General features: G+C 36.2%; 1 pseudogene; it reads right to left on the bottom strand.

Annotated features, from left to right (window-relative positions):
• Nucleotides 1-6,749: 6,749 nt before the first annotated feature.
• Nucleotides 6,750-20,369, bottom strand: part of LOC139736419 (semaphorin-2A-like) — a 63,367-nt pseudogene continuing 49,747 nt past the window's right edge.

Here is a 20,369-nt window from a genome sequence, read left to right as displayed (position 1 = left end):
ATGACATGAACGTGTGATATGTCATTGTGAGAAGACACACAGTCCTTTATCATTGATCACGGCTAGCTAGTTTTCTTTTCAAGCTCATGTATTTTTATACATTTGTCGTAATTCAGTGTGAACCCAGATTGTCTCTGTTCAGAGCAGAACCCCATCATCTCCAATTTAGCCATTTTTGAACTAAGAAAAAAAAGGCAAGTAGTTCAGATGCAAAATTTATTCCATAGATTTTGAATATCTGAGCCAATCACTCCCTGCTTCTCTTGAGTTCATGTCCATTTATAGAAAAGACTGTAAATTCATGAGACCTGTGTGAGCACACATTTATGGCCAGTTCTCTAAATTGTTCATTTGCATCATGTGTTGCATTGATCCACATTGTACCCTGCAGCTCTTGAGAGAAGTCAGAATTCTTGAGCCCTGGTATGATTCGGCTTGCCGTACACCGAGGTACCATTAAAACCTGGGGTATGACATTGTGTAGCGCCATCTTGTGTCCATTATCATACAGTTGTGAAATACTTTAATGGCGACTATTTTCTCATCATCAGCACCAGCATAAATCGGTGTGGTGAAAACGATTTGAATGCCAATATTCCTACCATGCCAACTTTTAAACAGTGAAGATTACAACAGAGCATGTAAATTTATAAGAGAAAAAAAAGTTACTTATTATTTGCATACATTTATTGTTGCATAATCACAAGCAAGAAAACATTTTTATTCAAAAAGAGTACTGAAAATATTATATTTTACACATTTTTGGTAACCCAGGGTACAATGTTGGAAAAAAAAATGAATAATTCAACAAAATGGCAAATTGTCATTTGATACCATAGGGTACCAAATATTGCATCCTGTACATTCATGTGTGTGATATAGATCCCCACCTACAAACTGAACCCATAGAAAGAGGTCTCCTTCGATCACCTACAAACAGCTGAAAATACATGTATGTCATGTCAGTAAAGTTGGCGCATCTTCCTGGAATGGTCACTCCTGTAAAATAGGGTGCCTATAGCTCTTTATTAAAGGGTGATGACTTCTACAAATGTACATTGTACCATGTGTTGTTCTACGTTCACGTGTTGAGAAACACTCATGTGCACTCCAAGGACAATTACTTTCCAGTATGTGTCTGTGTATGGAAAATGAAATGTTTGTTCATAGCTTTTATTTTCATGTAGCAGAAATGTTAAAGGTAAAAATACTGTTGTCAACAGCATTAGCTCTGCTAGTATACATTGTAATATAAATATGCTGTCATGCTGTTTGATTCAGTGTAGAGAGTTTACAGACATGCCATTTAATTCCAAATTAAAGAAGCTATCATGTAAATACAAGAGTTATTCACTGCAAGTTTTTTATATCCAATTAAAACATGAAGGAAATACTGAAACTTTGTGTTTACTGTATTTCTTTGTATCCGTAATTGTCAGCAGATATCAATGGTGTCAAAAGTATGAGTGGTCTCAGTGCTGTATATAGAACTTTCTTCATTCACAAAGATTATGTTATTGTAACCCATTTGCCAGGCAATATGGCTCATTAATGTTTTCCCCTGAATTGTCACTGTTTGGAAAACAGAACTGGCAAATTCACTTTCATTGTATGTACTTGTATTAAGTTAATGCAGCCAAATGTCTCCAAAGACACTACTTTCTAAAAGCTGGATGGGCAATACTGTACAGAAGGTAAAGCTGTATAGAGCCTACATATTTCTACAACTCCTCTCTCTACTGACCCCACCCCATGTTATAGTTTGTTCATTCCTCTCTTCTCCCTTTTGTTCCATTGTCCATATTTCTATATTAATGCAGTAATTCATCAAATCCAGTCTAGTTTATTTGTGTGATTTCATAGATTGATACAAATTATACTTGCCATGGGCTGGTGTCATAAACAGGGAATAAAGGGATTCTTTCTTCTCAATGTACATTTCACTCACTTTACTGAAGGTTACACAAAATACCTGCCCTTGATTATTACTGGGTTAAATAGTGATTGATTCTTGCTTGGAAAAATATCTGTACATGTATTAGCACTCCAAGTTCCTCTATGTTGACAGAGAAAGCTGTAATGAGTGAGCCAAAATGTCACTGATGGTCAGAATATGTTATCTAGCATCACTCCCTTTGAGTTGTGATTGGGATATTGAAGCAATACATATGGCATTGTTCCTTGCTAGTGATGTCCTCCTATAGGCCCTAAAAAATCATGTTGAATTAATTTCATTACTGAACTTTTGAAATTAATAAAACTTGCTCTCCTCTGGAGATGAGTTAATGACAATGGTAATGACTTGAACTAGACTAAGTCTTGAGATATTGATCAGCAAATCACTTCTCTTTTCTCTTTACTTGATATTCAAATAAAAGTGTTTAGAGAGAGGAATGTTGCATGAGACTTCTTTGTATAAGAAAGAAAAAGAAAAATGACAGTAAATATTCAGCTCCCTGTGATTGGACACTGGAACTCACTGAGTGAAGTCTAAAGCATCCTCTGTCACATCCTACTAAACCAGTCCAGTAATAAACCAGTCTCCTGAAGTCCATCCTGTTCTCTACATTTATGAGGAGACTGGGTAAGAGAATGCTCGTTAACATCAAAATGCTTGCATTCATACATTTACACCAAAACATCACACACAAGTTCAAATTAAACACGCACATACAGTATGCCCACACATGAATACACACTACAGTCAACCCTCGCATAAGTCAAATAATTTGCCCAAGTCCAAAAGGTGTTTTCAAGTTTTCTTCTATCTTTTGATTTAATCCCTCATAAGCTGAGTTTTCTCCAAGTGGAAGCTAAATCTTTAGTCCAAATAAATTTGACTTAGGCAAGGTTGACTGTACTTTAATATCCACCAATGACTAACAGCAACACACAGTGAGCTAGAGTTAGACTGGAGCCAGCGGCCAACTAGGGAATGCCTCATCATTCTCATACAATCACTATACACAGCAATCTAATCATACATGTAAAGAGGTCACATGTAACAAAACCCTCTTTATCTTATACATGTATATTTTAGTGTGTTTATCAAGGTGATATTTTTTCAGGTCCCAACTCTACGTGTACATGTTCCTTTGTTTTGCAAAATGTGTCCTGATACATGTATAAGTTTTTAGATCCTTGTACATTGTATAACAGGTTCCCTTGTATGTGTACATGTTCTGCATGTTGCAATCTGTATGGCTCTAAAGTTTACTGACCTTGAACGTCGACCCTGGCGTTAACATTTCCAAAGTTTACACGAAAGAAATATAGCCTGTATTTTCCAACCCTTCCATCCAGCATACGAAATTGTACTCCCACTGAACTTTCCTAGCTTTAATACATTATGGCCAGATACATGTATTGACAATTAACCCGTTGAGGACGAGCCCCGAGTATAATTGGGGCAGGGGTCAATGGGAAATGTGTGTTGTAGTAAAATTACAGGCAGACAGACCGCCCCATGGGGCAAAGGCATGAAAAGGAAAAGTCTTATGAGAAAAAGAACACAAGTGACAAAAAAACTTCACATTAATTTGCATTTATTGCAATAACATAGAAAACAATGGCGTTGCAATTTGTTTACGGTATCAGCATAATGCTCCTCCTTACTTACATCATTGGACAACTATGACAAGATTTTAGCAAGGAGCAATATTAGTTTGTCTGCTTTTCACAGATGGGTAAGCTTACTGTCAATCTAATACACGTCAGATTTTGTCGGAGGCATCTCTGCTCTCTGGAAAAGATAGAAAAGTGATTAAAGCTTTACTTCTTTCTGATGACCATGACAGTCGAGAAGAAGAAGTGCATAATGCAGCTGGGCATTCTCAAGTTTGGAGCTGATCATAAGACAGTTCATTCCACAGAAAATACTGTTTCTACAAATTTCTCTTCTTTGCAGAATAGAATTTGTATCGTATAAAAATAATTCAGATTATCATTTCTTTATCTCTCTCTCTCAACCTTCCATCCCTACCTCCCTCCCCCCCTCTCTCTCTCTCTCTCTCTCTCTCTCTCTCTCTCTCATTACAGCAGGATTCTTATTTACACAAAAAACTTTTAAAAATTCAGTGAATAACAATTACCCAAGTCAACCCTACATGTAATTTTGCTTAATTTTAGCCACAAACTTAGGGATAAAAGCTACATTGTAATTACAGAATTTGGCAAATTGTAATGAAACATGCCCTTTTTGGGGCAGCTTTCTGGTACTACATACATATAACTCCCAAACACTATAAGCAAACTCAATTTTCAGCAAATATTTCATATCTACAAATGAATACCTTCAAATAAATTGCATGCAAACATGAATACATATGCAACATAAAGTTTAAAAAGCCCATGATAAGCATGAAAACATCACACTAGTACTCTGTATGGCATGGTGAGGTGATCATACATTCAAGTCTTATACATATAAAAGCAAAGAATGTTTATGGGATTGTGAACACAAATTTGCAGCTTGTTCTGAATTCTAACTGTGCAACTGAACATAAAACACTGCTCAATACGTTACCTCTTGCATATATCTGAAAATAATTAAAATACAGTAATATTTCTGTCTTGCATACTTCATATTCAAATTACTGCTGAGATAAACCATGACTCAAATTTCTAGCGTGGAAACCATGATCTCAAATTTCTAGCTTGGAATTCACCATGATTAATGTTGAATAACACATTGCTACAGTATTTGAAAGTTATAATGAAATTGAACCTGATCATGATTTTCAAATCTCACAGAAATCAGATATTTTATTACATCCAAAGTTCTGGATTGCTTCATCAGAATGTTGTGTTATCCTTTACTAACTTCTTTCACTCCAGTTTGACAGTGGAAGACAATGCTAATCTTAAATTGGACAAATCATCCAAGCTGAGATCCCAGAAATCCAGAAATAATTCACCAAGGAAGTGGATAATGATGGGATTAGGTACAGTGCATATAGCTGGGTTGTTTCTATGACAACAAAATTAAGTGAAAGACAAAAGGCATAATACTGGTGAAAACTAAACATCAGTAGCCCAGTATACACCACACACTACATGCAGGTTATAAAATATATTCTCACTTAATCTTTTGAAAATTTGTATGTTAAGCAAAGTGATTTAAATAGCTTAGGATGCATGCCATAATACAGCCAGGTTATGATCACAGTATTATCCTTTTGCTTGTGACAAAAGGATTTTTGCAAGCAGCATATTTAGGTTAAAAGAAGGAAAAGCGGCATAATGCTATATCTTTCCAAGTTCTTAAAAAAAGATTGTGCATGTTGCAGTTTGCACAGAGCAAATTGCATGGCAGTGAACAAACATTATTTCAAACAAAACATTGCAAAGCTATGAAAAAATTATATCTGACATGGAAAGATACAAACGCAGTTTTCTCTATGAAATGTTGGTGAATTCATTACAACAGTCAATATCTAACATCTTAAAAATCATGCACAGCTTGGGGATGAATTTCAAGTGCAGGTGCTCAGTATATAGCCTCTGTTAGCCCCCTCAAAAAAGAAAATGGTTAAAATTCAAACATTTTGTTCATATTAGATGGAAGATTCCAGATCATATCATTCATTTTTATGTCGGAATTTAGCCTACTTAATCCAGAATAGTCTAGTTTGCCTTCAAATAAAGGCACACAAATACTCAATCGCCATGACAACAAATGGAATTGTGCAATTATTACTATCACTGAAACATTTGGAATGTTAACAATTCATCACTTTACAAGAATACATCGATCGCTGTTAACAGACACATAAAACATAATACATAGAGGGCAATATTTTTGCAACATCTGTACAAGTACATATTTTCACATAACTCTTGTTTACATACTCTTTGTTCCAGCTTTGCTATAAAATTAGTAAATCTACACTCAAACTTCATAGTAAAATTAGTTCTCATTGTTAAAACTCTCAGAAATGTTAAAAAGTAGCACAGGACCATCACCCACAAATGCGACATCATTTCATGATAGGCGCTGTCTCAACTTGGTTACTGAGAAAATTACCGGTACATGCACATTATGTGGCCTACACTATAACTTTAATAGGTATGCTACTCTGCTATGTCAAAGAGATGTTTGGTACACTGTAGCTGAATACCAGAAAAGCATGACAACATAAATGTGTATAACATATTTAATCCTCACATGCCTCTACAAAACAACTCTTACTGATACAAAGCTCACTGAGGAATACTATAGGCCTATGTCTTGAAACCTGAAACAAAATTTGCTGGCTTTTGAATGATGAAAAGAAGGTAGCTTTATGTGAACAAAATCCAACATTATTCATGAGTAGCTAGCTATGTGTAGTGTACTATGTGTCAGGGATTACAGATTTTAACAAACAAGTAACAATAGTTTCTGACATTTCTATCTAAAACCCCAATATGCAAAGGTCATGTTCCACTTACATCACATTGTTTCCGCTTCGGTACATGTAGCTGATAGAATGCAGCCATCAGCTGCCATACTTCTTTCAAACATAGTGGTGATCGTGGCAATGTTTCTAGAGAGTCAAAGTGAGCTGTTGAATGCTGTTTGTGGTTACCTGTATTTTCTCACATTGGTTTGGAAGTCATCACAAACTAGATCTAATACAGAAGCCTACAGATATACATACATGTTCAATGTAATCAGTAATCAACATCTGTAAGTAATCTCTTGCGTTAGGTGCTGATGCTGACACTTATGGAGTCAGTTTCATGAGAGTCGTACATGTATCTATAGGAGATTTTTCACTCATAAGAAATGTACTCTTTAACTTTAGAAAGACTTCTTTTCTTTGAAAGTCTCATATAGCTACATATGAGCAACTTTGGCCATTCTGAGAGTTATGTAAAAACTTCAGTGACGACTTCATGAAACGGACCCCAGGTCTATGGTTATCTCTTAAAGCGTTTAAATGTTTTGCCTTGCATATTTTCTGTACTTTAGAGGCATGCATCACAATGCATTGTATATCTATTGTGAAAGTGCATCATTGGACAGGGTTGAAAATATATTTTGCCACCAAACCTTGGATCCCAAGAGACTTTGACACAAAAAGCTCTACATTCCAATCTGTCATTCCTTTGGTCAATAGCAAGGGTACTACTGCAACACTAGACATAAACACAAGATTGTGCCCTGTTTGTAATCGAGCCAACATTGCATAGGTGAGGAAAAAGAGAAAACAGCTGATGTTGCATAATCATGAAGCTACCTTTGATGAAATAAAACATCCCAAATTATCTAGCAATCTCTTCTCATTCACTCTCCACATACACATCTACCACATTCCACATAATTCAATCACAGTTAACCTTCGTAATAAAATCAATAAATATCCATTTGCATAAATATCTTCTGAAGAGTTGGTGGTGATGCTGTGTCAGATAAAACTTTATATACAAATATTTGTTAAACAGCACTCCTATACACTAGCTGTCAATGAGTTAGCATGGTGGCCACTCTTCTACTTTCTGATTTCTTAGACCTGGCTGTTAATGGCCTACATAAAAAATAATTCTCACTTTCTTTCTAAAATAGTTGCAATATTTTTGGAATCATTTCATATACTTTATATTTGGGATGACTTCCTCTCTGTGTGTGAACTCCCTAGTCTGTCTGCTCATGGTGAAGTCCTTATGATGTACTCTCCTCCAGGGTGTCATAGTCTTTGGTCAAACCTGGAACATACAGTAGCTGCAGGAATGTGCATCTCAATGTTCACAATCACTGCCTTGTTCGCAAAAAAGTCAGTCCCTGTATGGACACTGAGCCTGATGAACACAACCGTGGGAGGTCTACCTCAAGTGTCTGCTCGTTTTCCTTTAGGTCTGCATTCTGCCATTCCTAACAACCATGGAATGTTATAAAAATGGAGGCAAATGATCAATCTGACGTAGGTTTTCATCTTGGCCACAAGGTAATCCTCCGACTATCTCCACTCCAGGAATCCAAAGTTCATGTTGATCAGTTTATGATGATTAACAACCAGGAATGCAGTTGGCATTAGTCCACATGATGAATATGATGTCATCAGTCTGTAGCCATGGAAACACATTTGGCAGCATTAAACTGAATCATCCAAGTGGTCGAGTTCTTGCTGCAAGTCAAACCTACAGTAGGCAGGGAATCCATTCCAACAGCCTGGCTGGATCAGACAAGCTCTTCTCCATCCATCCTAGGCTGCCAAACATCATCATCATACATCTCACTGTCTGAGGCCCCCGAGGGCCTCCTATCCTCAGCTGTCATTACTCGTCCATTGTACGGTGAGTAGAGTTCGTGACTGCGTGGGTTTTCTACATACAGATTGTGAATGGCTGGTGTTCTGTGCCTATCCAGACTGTTGAAAGTGCTCAGTCCGTGTTTGTATTTATTGATGCGAGCTGGACTGGGGAGGGAGCCTACGGTATGTGCATATGATTGAGGAGACCGATAGGCCAGTGGGACGGTGGGAGTTGGAACAGGCATGGGACGCCTAGGTAGGCTGTGGCCGTTCACTGGTCCAAGAGAGTCTCTCTCCCGCCCTGCCGGTGTGTGGGAGGTACGGGAGGGGGGCGACCACGGGGCCTCCGTTAGCATGCCACTGGGAGGCGGCTCGCAGTGCAGTGCCTTTCCATTCGGGCTTAGGATGGAGGATTCTTTCTGCTCCTTGGTCTTGTGATCTGATGGAAGAACAACATAAAAAACTTAATAAGCACATCTTTTTTTCTCTCTCTCTCTTTCTCCCTAATGTAATCTTACAAATCCCTACAACCTTCTCAGCAATATCAAACATCAAAATGTCATGCAAAAATAAAAATGACACAAAAACAAATATCAACAGTAAATCTAACTCCACAATACATATGCCACTGCCTATAAATTTCTGTCAAGTACAATGTGGTATTCAAAGTTCACTTTATGCTTCATAATGCAGCTTTCATTTTCTGGCCTTTAAAAATACTGAATCACTTACATGTATGTGATTTACTCAATTCACTATGTGCCATTGGTGATGTAAGCCTGGGTGTGTTATTGTGCAACATTTTACCCTTTTGGCCAATTTCCATTATGTAACTTTTGATAATAAATGTCAATTGAAATCACCCCTGAAAAATGTGTGGAGTTTCAGAACACACAAAGGACAAACTCATTATAAACACACCAACAACACAAACAAAAAGAAAGAAACACCTATAATCACTGAAACCTGCACAATATCACAACAAATACAAAGATTACTACATTCAAGAAACAATGAAGAAGAACAAGACAAACATTTCAGGACAAGACAAAACTCACTTTTCACCTGGTACCCTTCTCTTGAAGAGAACACAGTTATATCACATCAAGACTTGAGACAAGACAGTTCAAGGAAAAGTTTCTCTGATCTTTGCTCTAATGTCTGGAAGGAAACATTTTGTTTCTCTTTATTTTCTCCCAATCTCAAGAAAACTGCTTCTCTGGGGATTTCCTTAAGCCCTGATACTGCCAATATTATTAGAGGTAGGTATGTATAATGAAAGACTGTCCAACAAGAATTAGATAGGCCCTGAACACCATGAAAGAGGCATGGATATGATGTACAGATGGCAATGGATGCATACAGGTATAATACAGTGTGTCTGCAACAAGAAAAGTAATGTTGAAATATGTTGCATGCTTGAAGAGACCATCATCATTAATAATGAAGATGATGCCAGAAATCATGGACTTCACCAATGCCACACATGAATTAAGTAGACAAACTGACTAGCATCTACAAACATGTTTATGTATCAAGACATTATTTCTACTAAAAGTTTTCAGCACATCCATGAATTTAGCTGAATGAGAAGTATTGGGTACAATGTACATAATGTACCCTGAAGTACCATACCAGGCAAAATGAAAAAAAAAAGAGGAATGTCAATTCCAACTGAAACATTCTCAAATGTTTGCACAATGAAGAGCAAGATAAATGAATACTGAAAGCATCTCATTTCATAGTTTGGACGCAGTGGAATGACAGAAATTTTGATCATACCTTTGCAGAAATTTCTTGCTTATTTAGTTGTTTGTGTTTTCTTAGATATCACATTACATTATGAAAAACAAGACCAGATATGCTTTACAAAGAATGCTATTATACTGTAGCCACAATGATCACACTGTTATTCAGAAGTGATTTAAAATCTGTTAAGTGATGAACAATATCAGTAAATTGATAAGGACAAAAATACGTATTAGTGTACCACATACCAGTTTAGTGTTAGGCACATCGCAAGACATGATGAGAGATTGGTTAGCGAAGTAGAGTGAATATATCATGAGGGAGGAGAAATGGAAAAAGAGACATGAAAAGATCACTTTTATCGTAACAATGAACACACAATTATTGATGTCTGGCTTTTTGTTTTTTTGCATGCCTCATACATCATGTCATTTCTATATCTGTAGCACTCTCTCATATCAGTATTTACCAGCAAACTAATTTCACTAGGACTTGCATGATACCATTATCTCATGCAACATTGTACAAAACAGTCTATTATCAGTTGGTTTAAACATTTGTTGGATAGAGTTGATATGCTAAATATGTAATATTAAATAATGTCAATCACAAAATACAAAGCATGCACAACTGAATCTTGTGTCTTTTCATAATGATTATCTGAGTGTCCTGTATTTTAAGTTAGATTACTGTAGATTTAAAATCTCATCATTTTCTGAGCACACAGGCAGCCATTATGCTTTCAAGCAAACTTATCACATTCTAAACAAGTCATACAGCAGAAGCCTTACACATTAGATTACTACATCAGGCAAACAGTGCATTGCTGGCAAATGTTGAGTGCATGGAAGGCATGGGGTGCATGGAAAGTAGAAGGAGAGAAGAACTGATGTCATATGATGAGAGATCCAGGGCTCCATATATTGAAATATGAAATGTCATTGTTCACCTTTTTAGACACTGACAAATAGCTGAGACAACGCATCTGAATATTGTCACATGTTGACAAACTGATGACTCATTTTGATATTGACAAAGAACTCCCATTACCCATGCAGACAATGACAGCATAAATTGTTTTTATTTAAATTATACTTAACAAATATTGTATGCGCAGGTATGACTGGAATATTACTATAATTCAAACAAATATTCCATTTCCTCCACCTCCCCCCCCCCCATAATATTTCATTGCACATGTTGATTCTTGATGAGACCAAGTATACTACTTGATATTACACAAACTTTTGGGTGTCTTTGTATAATATCATAAAATGAAACATATCAACAAATTCACTTTTAAAAATTCTTGCTGAAGCACAAATTGACAATGCTTGTGGAATATTAATAAAGATAAAAAGTACCGTGTAAGAATAACTTGGAAATCAACTTTGTTTCTTGTCTGACTATGACATCATACAGCGAAAGGCAAAATATCTCAATGCAAGAAATGGAAGCATTAATACGTTGAAGAGCTGTACAGACATGATAGCATACAAACTGGATGAAAGTAAGGCATTTACATGTGAAATGTACAACAGGAAAAAGAGCAAGTAACATAATGGAGGTGACAAGATGCAAAAACAGAGTGAAAATAATGTTGATGCATGCTGATGTGACATGTGAAAAACAGAAATTTGATTGGGTTAATTGCAACCTCCACCTGAAGATACTAAACCCTTTATACTGGCAGTCTTTAATATACTCAATGAGTAGCATGGGATTTCTTATTTTTATTTTGCCCTCTAACTTAACACAGTCCCTAACCATCTTTTCAAATTAGCCAATCTGAAATTATTAAAATCACTCTTCATTTATTAAAAAATAGCAAGAGCTCTTCTTGTTATTCCTCTGACTAGTGAACATTCAAAGACAATTTACCTGCAGATTAATTCTCTATGAAATGAATATTCTAACAAAACTTTTAGGAGGTAAGGACAAAGTGTACTACTAAGTGTATTATAACCATATCTTGTTTATAAGCTGATAGTCTTCAAATTGGGATAAGATAGGCTCTACATCTATCAAATTTTAACTTTTAATTCCCTTGCCACTCTGTAGTCTTCATAAAAAAGTGAAATAAAAAGCCTAACTGCAAAAAGTGTTTAAAAAAAAACAAGACCTACCTTGGCTGTCCCATTTCTACAGAATTCAAGAAACTTGAAGTGTCTATGAGTGCAAGTAATTAATAATTTACATTTTAATCATAAAACTGTCCACTACTTATTTTAGTCATGTAGAGTTTGACAGAAAGAAGAAACTGAATATCCCACTTGGAATATCACTTTGTGATTTCAGTGAAGAGAAGTCTTAGGGAGGTCCAATCAGAAGCAAGCATGACTTGAATTGGGATCGGAGGAGGGAGAGCTGTGCCAGGGTCTTTAGACACACAGCAGTCAGTCACAGCATGCTGGGAGATTACTAAGATCAGAGAAACCTTACTTGCACTCAAGATGCTTTCATCTGTACCAGTAGGTTGATAGATACCCTTATGATGTCGACTGTAGCACTGGTACAGGACCACCAATCCACAGAAGGTGAAGAGGATCCAGCCCAGAATGAGGAAGACCAGGACTAGCACATTGCCTTGGTCCAGCAGGCTGTAATTCTTTTGAGGATCTGAGGGGATAACAAAGTCAGGGCAATGAGAGGAAATATTGGTAACTTCTTGATTGGAGAACAAAAATGGAACTTAATGGACTGTGCAAGAACAATCCCTGAATTTGTTAGTAGCATTTACTGTTTAATTTACAACATGCATACAGACATTAGTGAGAACCTGTTTTGTCCACACTACATATTTTTCATAACATCTCTCAGGACTCCTATGAAGATATTGTATTGCATGTACCACTGACCCCATGCACACAAACCGACATTTCTCTATTCTCATTATTGCGATGCTTTCTTCAAATTCCAATAACGAATCATGTTTGAAAGTACCTAACAGTATATATGAAAATATAGACATACTGACACAAATACGAATATATCTACATCCATTGAAGTCAATGCCACAGGAATTTTAACATGAGGTATTTACAATACTATATCAATATCATAATGCTAAACATACAAGGGTAGTGTTGCTATAGCACCAGCATGCATTGTGCATCATATGCATATTGAGAGGCATTTTCAACATTCTGATACAAGGCATCACAAGGTTTAAGGTGAAGACTCTAGATTCTCTTCATAAAATCAGTGTTCTATTTCCAGAAAGGGCAGTCTACCAGTATCACTACAAAGCTCTCTTGTCCTCGTTCATCTTGAGGACACACTTTAATATTACAATGGCTTTATAAGAAAATGGGGAACTTTGCTCGATTATGACATTTTAGTGGGCAAAACGCTTTCAGTGCACTTCAAGTACAATGAATTGTGTATAAAAATGTCACCACAGTAATATCTGTTCTTTAATGTAATAGCAATACTGCATTGACATGAAAGTATGATAGTAATTTGTGTGTCACTAATTCCCACAATCTTATTTCTATATATAGAAATATCTTAATTCAGCGTCATAACAAAATATCAAAACACTTGGGAGAATGTGAAACCAAACAGATTAGATTTCAGCTAGCTGGAATCTTTGTTAAGCTGTGCATTTAAATGAACCATCCAAATGCAAAGCAATCACAGGCAGGATGGGACTGTCTTATAATGTAAGAGGGAATACGTGAAGTAACAGCATGCAAAAGGAGGTGATTTTAGAACTTGGACTGCTTAGACAGCCTTATAGAATGTAACCTCTCCATTCTTTGCATATGTAGATAAATAATAGCTTCATCATTCCATTCCTCAAAAGGTAGCTTAAGAAGAATTTCATTATTTCATTTGTAGATTAAGCAGTCAATCCTCAGTAAAAGTGTGATAATATGAACATATCTTGACACATGCAGCTCTCCATGCAGCATCATAGCTATATTTCTATGTGAGTGGTCATGCATGGCAGGTGGTTTTTACTCAGTTTATCATCACAGGCCAAGTTAAGGCCCTGATTTGGTCACTATGCACATCAAACATTTATATACTCAACTGATGGTAAATATTCTTAGCACTACAGGATAATTCAATATAAAAAATGTTAACAGCAAAATGAAGAAAACAAATAAATTGTTATCCACCATCATTTTTGTATTATAAAATGCATAGTACTTCCTGTTTCATTCTAAAAATTGATGTTAAACACAATTATGTTAATCATGACAAAATATTACGGAGACACATTTTTTTCCCTGCAAAAGACTTCATTCATTTATATGACTAGAGAAGACATAAATCACATAACACAGGTACATAACAAAGTTATCAACATTATAACATAATCATTGTTAAAATTCTTCACTTTTTGACATGTTAGAATTGAGTTGATGAAGAAAGATTCAAAATCACCAAAACCTCTACATCCACCCTCTAGTAGAAGCACGAAGCAGATGGAATGAAAATATAGATGAGACAAAAAAAGAGATATTGATGATAAACTTTCTTTTTGTCTGTCAACAAAAATATTTCAGAATTACCAAGTAATACGTCAATGTTACAGGAGAGTGTCAGATGCTAAGATTATGTCATCAATCAAGTATGGCAGAAGTTGTAATGATTCTGTCAGTGATCATGCCATGTACCATAACTTGGTTTGATGAATCACATCATAGCTCTTGTCATGTACCATAACTTGGTTGGATGAATCACATCATAGCTCTTCCTCTCATTCCATGATAACTCTCTCACCAGCCATCACATGCTCTGTGGAATCACTTGACATCATGCACTACCTAAACACTCCAACTACACTACCTTCACAAACAAGCACATCCTCAACAAAATAAATCTTCCTGAAACAGAACAACTTTTTTTTTCTGTGCAAGAGAAATCATACCAGCACAACAGAGAGAGGGACAAATGATCAAGCAAAGTTTTACAGATTTTTAGAAATCAAATGCTCTTTTGTGTTGATGAACAAAATAAATATGGGACAAGAAATAGCTTGCTGATGAGATGTGGACTGTGTGTGACATGCTATGATCAACACATGTAGGCTACCCAGCTGACAAAAACACTTCACATGCACAAACCATACAGAGTGCATTCATAGACTAACAGAAATCTACACCAGATGCTATATGTCCTACATCCCATATCAGCTACTCACACTCAAAAACATCAGGTCTGACTACATGTCTATCACCATGGATACCATCTACTTCATTGGGGGTTGCCGTGGCAACCTCAAGTATGTCCACATCAGAGATCACTAGGGCATAATTAACATTCCAGAACAGGAGAACAAGGGAAAGTTATAAATTGACAGGGATGAGGAAGACTGTAATATATCATGAAAGAATATACTGGAAATTTACTAGAATAAAATTGGCCAAGTAAATGAGTTGACCAAGTCAAAACGAGTCCATCATCACAGTCTCTCCTCCGCATAGCATACACAAACTCAGGATGCACAAGGATTCCTCTTCCTACGTTTGTCTGTCTTCACTCTTACATAATATTTGTATAGGAAGGATCAGGCAACGACCCCGAGAAAGAAATGATATATTTTTGGATCCTTAATCAGCCAAATTTCATCATTCTGAGATTTTCAGGCATTGACAAAGACTCATAGTTATGAAAGAAGAAGATAGGCAAGCAGACACATGGATACAATATATAATTTTCATGAGATGGAGGGATTAATCATTAAGTATATCATGGAAGTTAATCATTAAATGCATTATAGTTGAAGGACAGAAGTTTAGTAGCTTATTCTGCAAGCTTACAAGCATTTTTTTTTTTACCATTTAGACAAGCAGGCATGGCATGCATGACAAATTTTCCACAATGAAGCTTTTCATAAACCATAAGCAAACTTTCCTGTATTTATTTATTTTTAAAATTCTATTTACTGCTAAGATTGTGGCTTTTTCATCTTATAACAGATTCTACCTGGTTGGCCCATGAATACATGGGCTTTTATATACATTCCTTGGACGCATAGGTTTTAAATTTTGACTATAAAATGTGATTGCAACATGACTGGAAAGGTTATACCTGGGAGTAAATTTATCTGATGTCTGATGTGAAACAATGACTATTACATTGCCTTTTAATTATTCATCTTTCTTTCTTTCCTTTTTTTAAACAAAACTGAATATGTCCTAAAGCACATCTCAAAAAACAAGCTGAAGACTGCTTCTAAATTTCTAGCTTTCACAGAAACATTTGAAATTTTTGTGTTTTAGTAATCTTGCCTTGGGCTGATATGAAAGGAAATGGTTTGCATACCATCTCCCCTGCAATGTTAATAATGACTGTGGGTTAATGTTTACCACTAGACAGGATTATGGACACATAAATGAGGGCAGCAGCACCTTACAGGCAGGAGAGCTATAAGATGGCTGGTGTTAGCTCATGAGATGTCATGGCTACATGGAATGAGGTGAAGAACCAACTGAGAGATCTTACCAAGGGGGCCGATATTGTTGCTAAAGGTGGTGGAAGGGGGCAAAGATGGGGTAAGCTTGCCTTCTGATAAGTTGTTGTCCAAGCCAGAGGCATTTGGACTGTCATCAGTGGACTTCCCTTGGACATCACCATCTCCTGGTAGGTAGAAAAGGTGTCATTCAACATGTGAGGCTAGAGTAGAGTACTGAATCAAATCATCAGTGATTCCTGAAGACAGACACAACACCATCCTTCTACCTAACCTCACCTATAGAGGGAGCACTACCTGCCATGTTTACTTCCACTAAAACATGACAGACAACCCTAAACCATCTTTTGAACACAACCAGAATGAATTTGGAGGAAACTGAACACTGGTGCAGATAATGTGTATTTCTGGAGAATACCACTATAATGAAAAACAATGAATCAACTATTTTGATAGACCTACAGTCCAACAGAAAGAACAGAATGCTATCAGCTCATAGTGTAAAACAGACCGACTCTATTGGTTTGATTGCTTGGTTTCTAATGTCTGATATCAGACCTGTGTTCTTGGTTGTTTGCTATATGATATATATTTTTTTTTGTACAAAAATTTAAGAATGTGTGTGTGTGTGTGTGTGTGTGTATGATTGTTTGTATGTTCAAATGAAGGCATTTTTTTTTTTTCAACCGATGGACAGAGCATGTGAGGGTAGTACAGGAAGAAAAAGGTTCAAGATATGTTAAAATCAGTCGAATTGATATACAAATCAACACTCGTATATCTAAGTTACCCAACCTCACTTGCAATATCCTTGAGAGCATGTGGAAAAAATTGGAATACCTTCCATAAAAGCAACACAAATCCCAACCCTGTGCTTGATATAACTGTATCATACATCTGTACATCCTCTGAAGCATGTGGAGGGAAACAGGGGGTATAATCCAAGAAGTGATAAATATTTCTTCTTACATTAAACTTAAAGCACATTCACTAACAGAATTGTAAGGAACATGAGAGAGAGAAAAAAAATTCAATCATATTCATGAAGTAGTTAATCTTAAATGGTGATCACCATGAAAGACATGGAATAGACTGCATTTTTAAAGGAACAAGTCACAGCAAATAATGTCAAACAGACTGCAACATGGACAATCAATCCAAACCTTACTTCAGTCCAAATATGGATTTCTATCCTTGCCAAGCATGAAAAGGCAAAACAAAAGAGATGAAAACAACAACAACCACATTAAAGTGGAACTATGAATAGGAAGGAGGACAAGCAGACTGACTGGGATCTCACAGTAATTCAGTCACATGACATGGGAGGGAAAGGGAAAACAAATAGAGCAATATTTGAAACAGGAACATTGCTTACTACTGAACCTAGAGAAGATTAAACTTCAGAGTATGACCAAAGGCAGAAATGCAATGTTTAAACTCTCTTCTCACATTTTTCTGTACTCTTTAAAGAATGATATTTCTCCCTAACCCAAAGTCAAAGAACTCTATCAAAAAGACATAACTGGTTAATGCAAGAACCTTTATCAAAGATACATTATTTGATTATTCCTAATCAGGAAAAATCATACCTATGTGTCAGCTTATCTTGTCTGTGCAATCATAACACTGAACATATTGACTGAATCTAAGCTAATGAGAATATGAAACCAACAGTGGTTTGGATGCGCAATCCAAAATATTTACTTGATGGACTTGATGGAGATTCTAATTGACTAACTTTACACATCTTTCATTGAATTTAATAGCTCCCTATCTAGATTAGGTGTGGGGATTACAACATTTCCACTTGTTATGATTTTCAAATGATTTATACTTTGCAAGTGACTATCAATTGTGCCTAATTACTAACAAAAAATGAGGAGGAAATTTAAGTCTTATGATAATACTGTCTCACTTCTTTTGTAGTGCCTTCATGAGGACTTTTAGTAGTACATGTAGGTACACAGTTAGTACGAGGCATAATAATGTCATGTTTAGAATACACAGAGAGAAGGGGAGATAACATCTACAATGGAGGGATGAGAAGCACAAAGTCTATGGAGGGGGGGGGGTCTCCAATACAAAACAAACAATGACATAAATAACATCAACACTATCTGTGGGGGTTGGCGACAGGGTAAGGTAAGACAAAAGATGAGGGAGGGAAATATAACTGGAACTGGCTATGGAACAAGGTGTGTCTATAGTTTGGTATTCTATGGTCATTTGCCACAATGTGTACAATATATGATTCTAGGTAACGATAGATTACTACAAGACATTGTGGATTGATCAAACATTAAGAAAGTCTAAAAGAGGAAGGGTTTGATTTAGGAAACTGCTCTTCATATGATGATGTTTATGTGTTGATGTTTTACTTTGCATGCTTTTGTTTTGTTTTATTTTATGGGGAATGGTGGGATGGGGGGGCTTTAAAACAGAAATTATCATACCATAGTTTGTTTTGTGGGGATTTTTTTACCTAATATGAAGTTTACTCTGAATGAAAACAGGTCAGAAGTTCATATTCCTTCGTCTCCTTTTCGGACCATCACAAGAATACAACGCAGGTATGAAGATGGGTACAGACAGAGGGGATTGAAATGCAACACATGTTGGTATACAAAGGTCCAATGAAATAGACAAAAAGAAGGCACACAAACAGATCCAGCCAGACAAGAAAAGGGGAACATAGGGCGGGATGTACCTGTAGGGACTGGTGAGGAGGTAAGAGACGTCGTCCATTCAGGGAGTGTTGTGGAGACAATGCTGTTTGTTGTTGTGGAAACAGCTGCTACATAACACAAATTATCAAAAGAAAAATAAAACAATACACAGCCAAAGCTAAAAACAAAAACCAAACCAAAAAACAGAAACAAAAGAGCAAGATGCTATCAGCATGCCACTATCACCAAATGCACATATACTTGTTAATGCCTGGACATGTCAACTGTCATCATATTTCATATTTTCCTTCTTTTTTCTGCCTCAACGTCATATGAGAAATTGAAATAATCTCGGTAACAACGAACATCATTTCAGTGAGTTGACGGAGGTGTACAATAAATTGTACGAAGGCACTAACCAGCAGCAAGATAGTGTGATACCATTCAATATGCACTCATGCACGATACCAAATGCAATTTCTTCAGATATAAATGAGATGATGAGATAAGAAAAAATAACATGATAGAAATGATGGCAATGGCTTCAATTAGCTTCACCACTAGACCAAGGTTAGCATGTACAGCACTGATACTGTGTTTCTAAACTCTATAATAATTATGTAAAGAAAAGACACCACAAGTTCCATAATGAAAGAGTCTTCTAATACATTTTCTCAAAACAAAGGGTGTACTGGCTGATTTACTCCTAATTGAAATGACTTTTTTATGTCATCTTCTTTAAATATAGAAGAAAAAAAGAGGTCACTCATATTTATTGTACTTTAAATCTTTAAATTCTATAAAGACAGTCACACTTTCTGCATACACAAGGAAAAAATATTTGTATTCATCAAGTCCTAATTATGATTTGAAATGGACCATATCACACACAAAACAAATCACAGGCATCAACATCAAACAGGCCAAAGAGAACACCACAAACACATACTAAAATGCAGAGAACAGACAACACATGATTCTAGAAAAAATGAATAACTTCACAAAAAATACTATGAAGAGCACTATTCCCTCTAGTCAGTGTTTCTGCTACACAGTAAGAGCCAGCACTTAATGTGACTTCTGACACATAAACACACAAACTAACAAACAATAAAACAACAAGCAAACAGCAACTTATATTGATCTCTTCTACAAGGGACTCCAAATCTACAAATTTCTTAATATGCTAATTGGTTGAGTAAACAGTCAGGGTTACAGCAAGATCAGATTTATGATCTCTGAGTCATTACCTCACACAACATGCTCTTGGGGAAACCACATCAAAGTGACATA

Source organism: Diadema antillarum, unplaced genomic scaffold (genome assembly GCF_040938485.1).
Source record: "Diadema antillarum isolate AM-2024a unplaced genomic scaffold, OU_Dant_1.0 seq00000645_RagTag, whole genome shotgun sequence".
NCBI classification, from domain to species: Eukaryota; Metazoa; Echinodermata; class Echinoidea; order Diadematoida; family Diadematidae; genus Diadema; species Diadema antillarum.
This window is presented reverse-complemented; position numbering and strand designations above follow the sequence as displayed.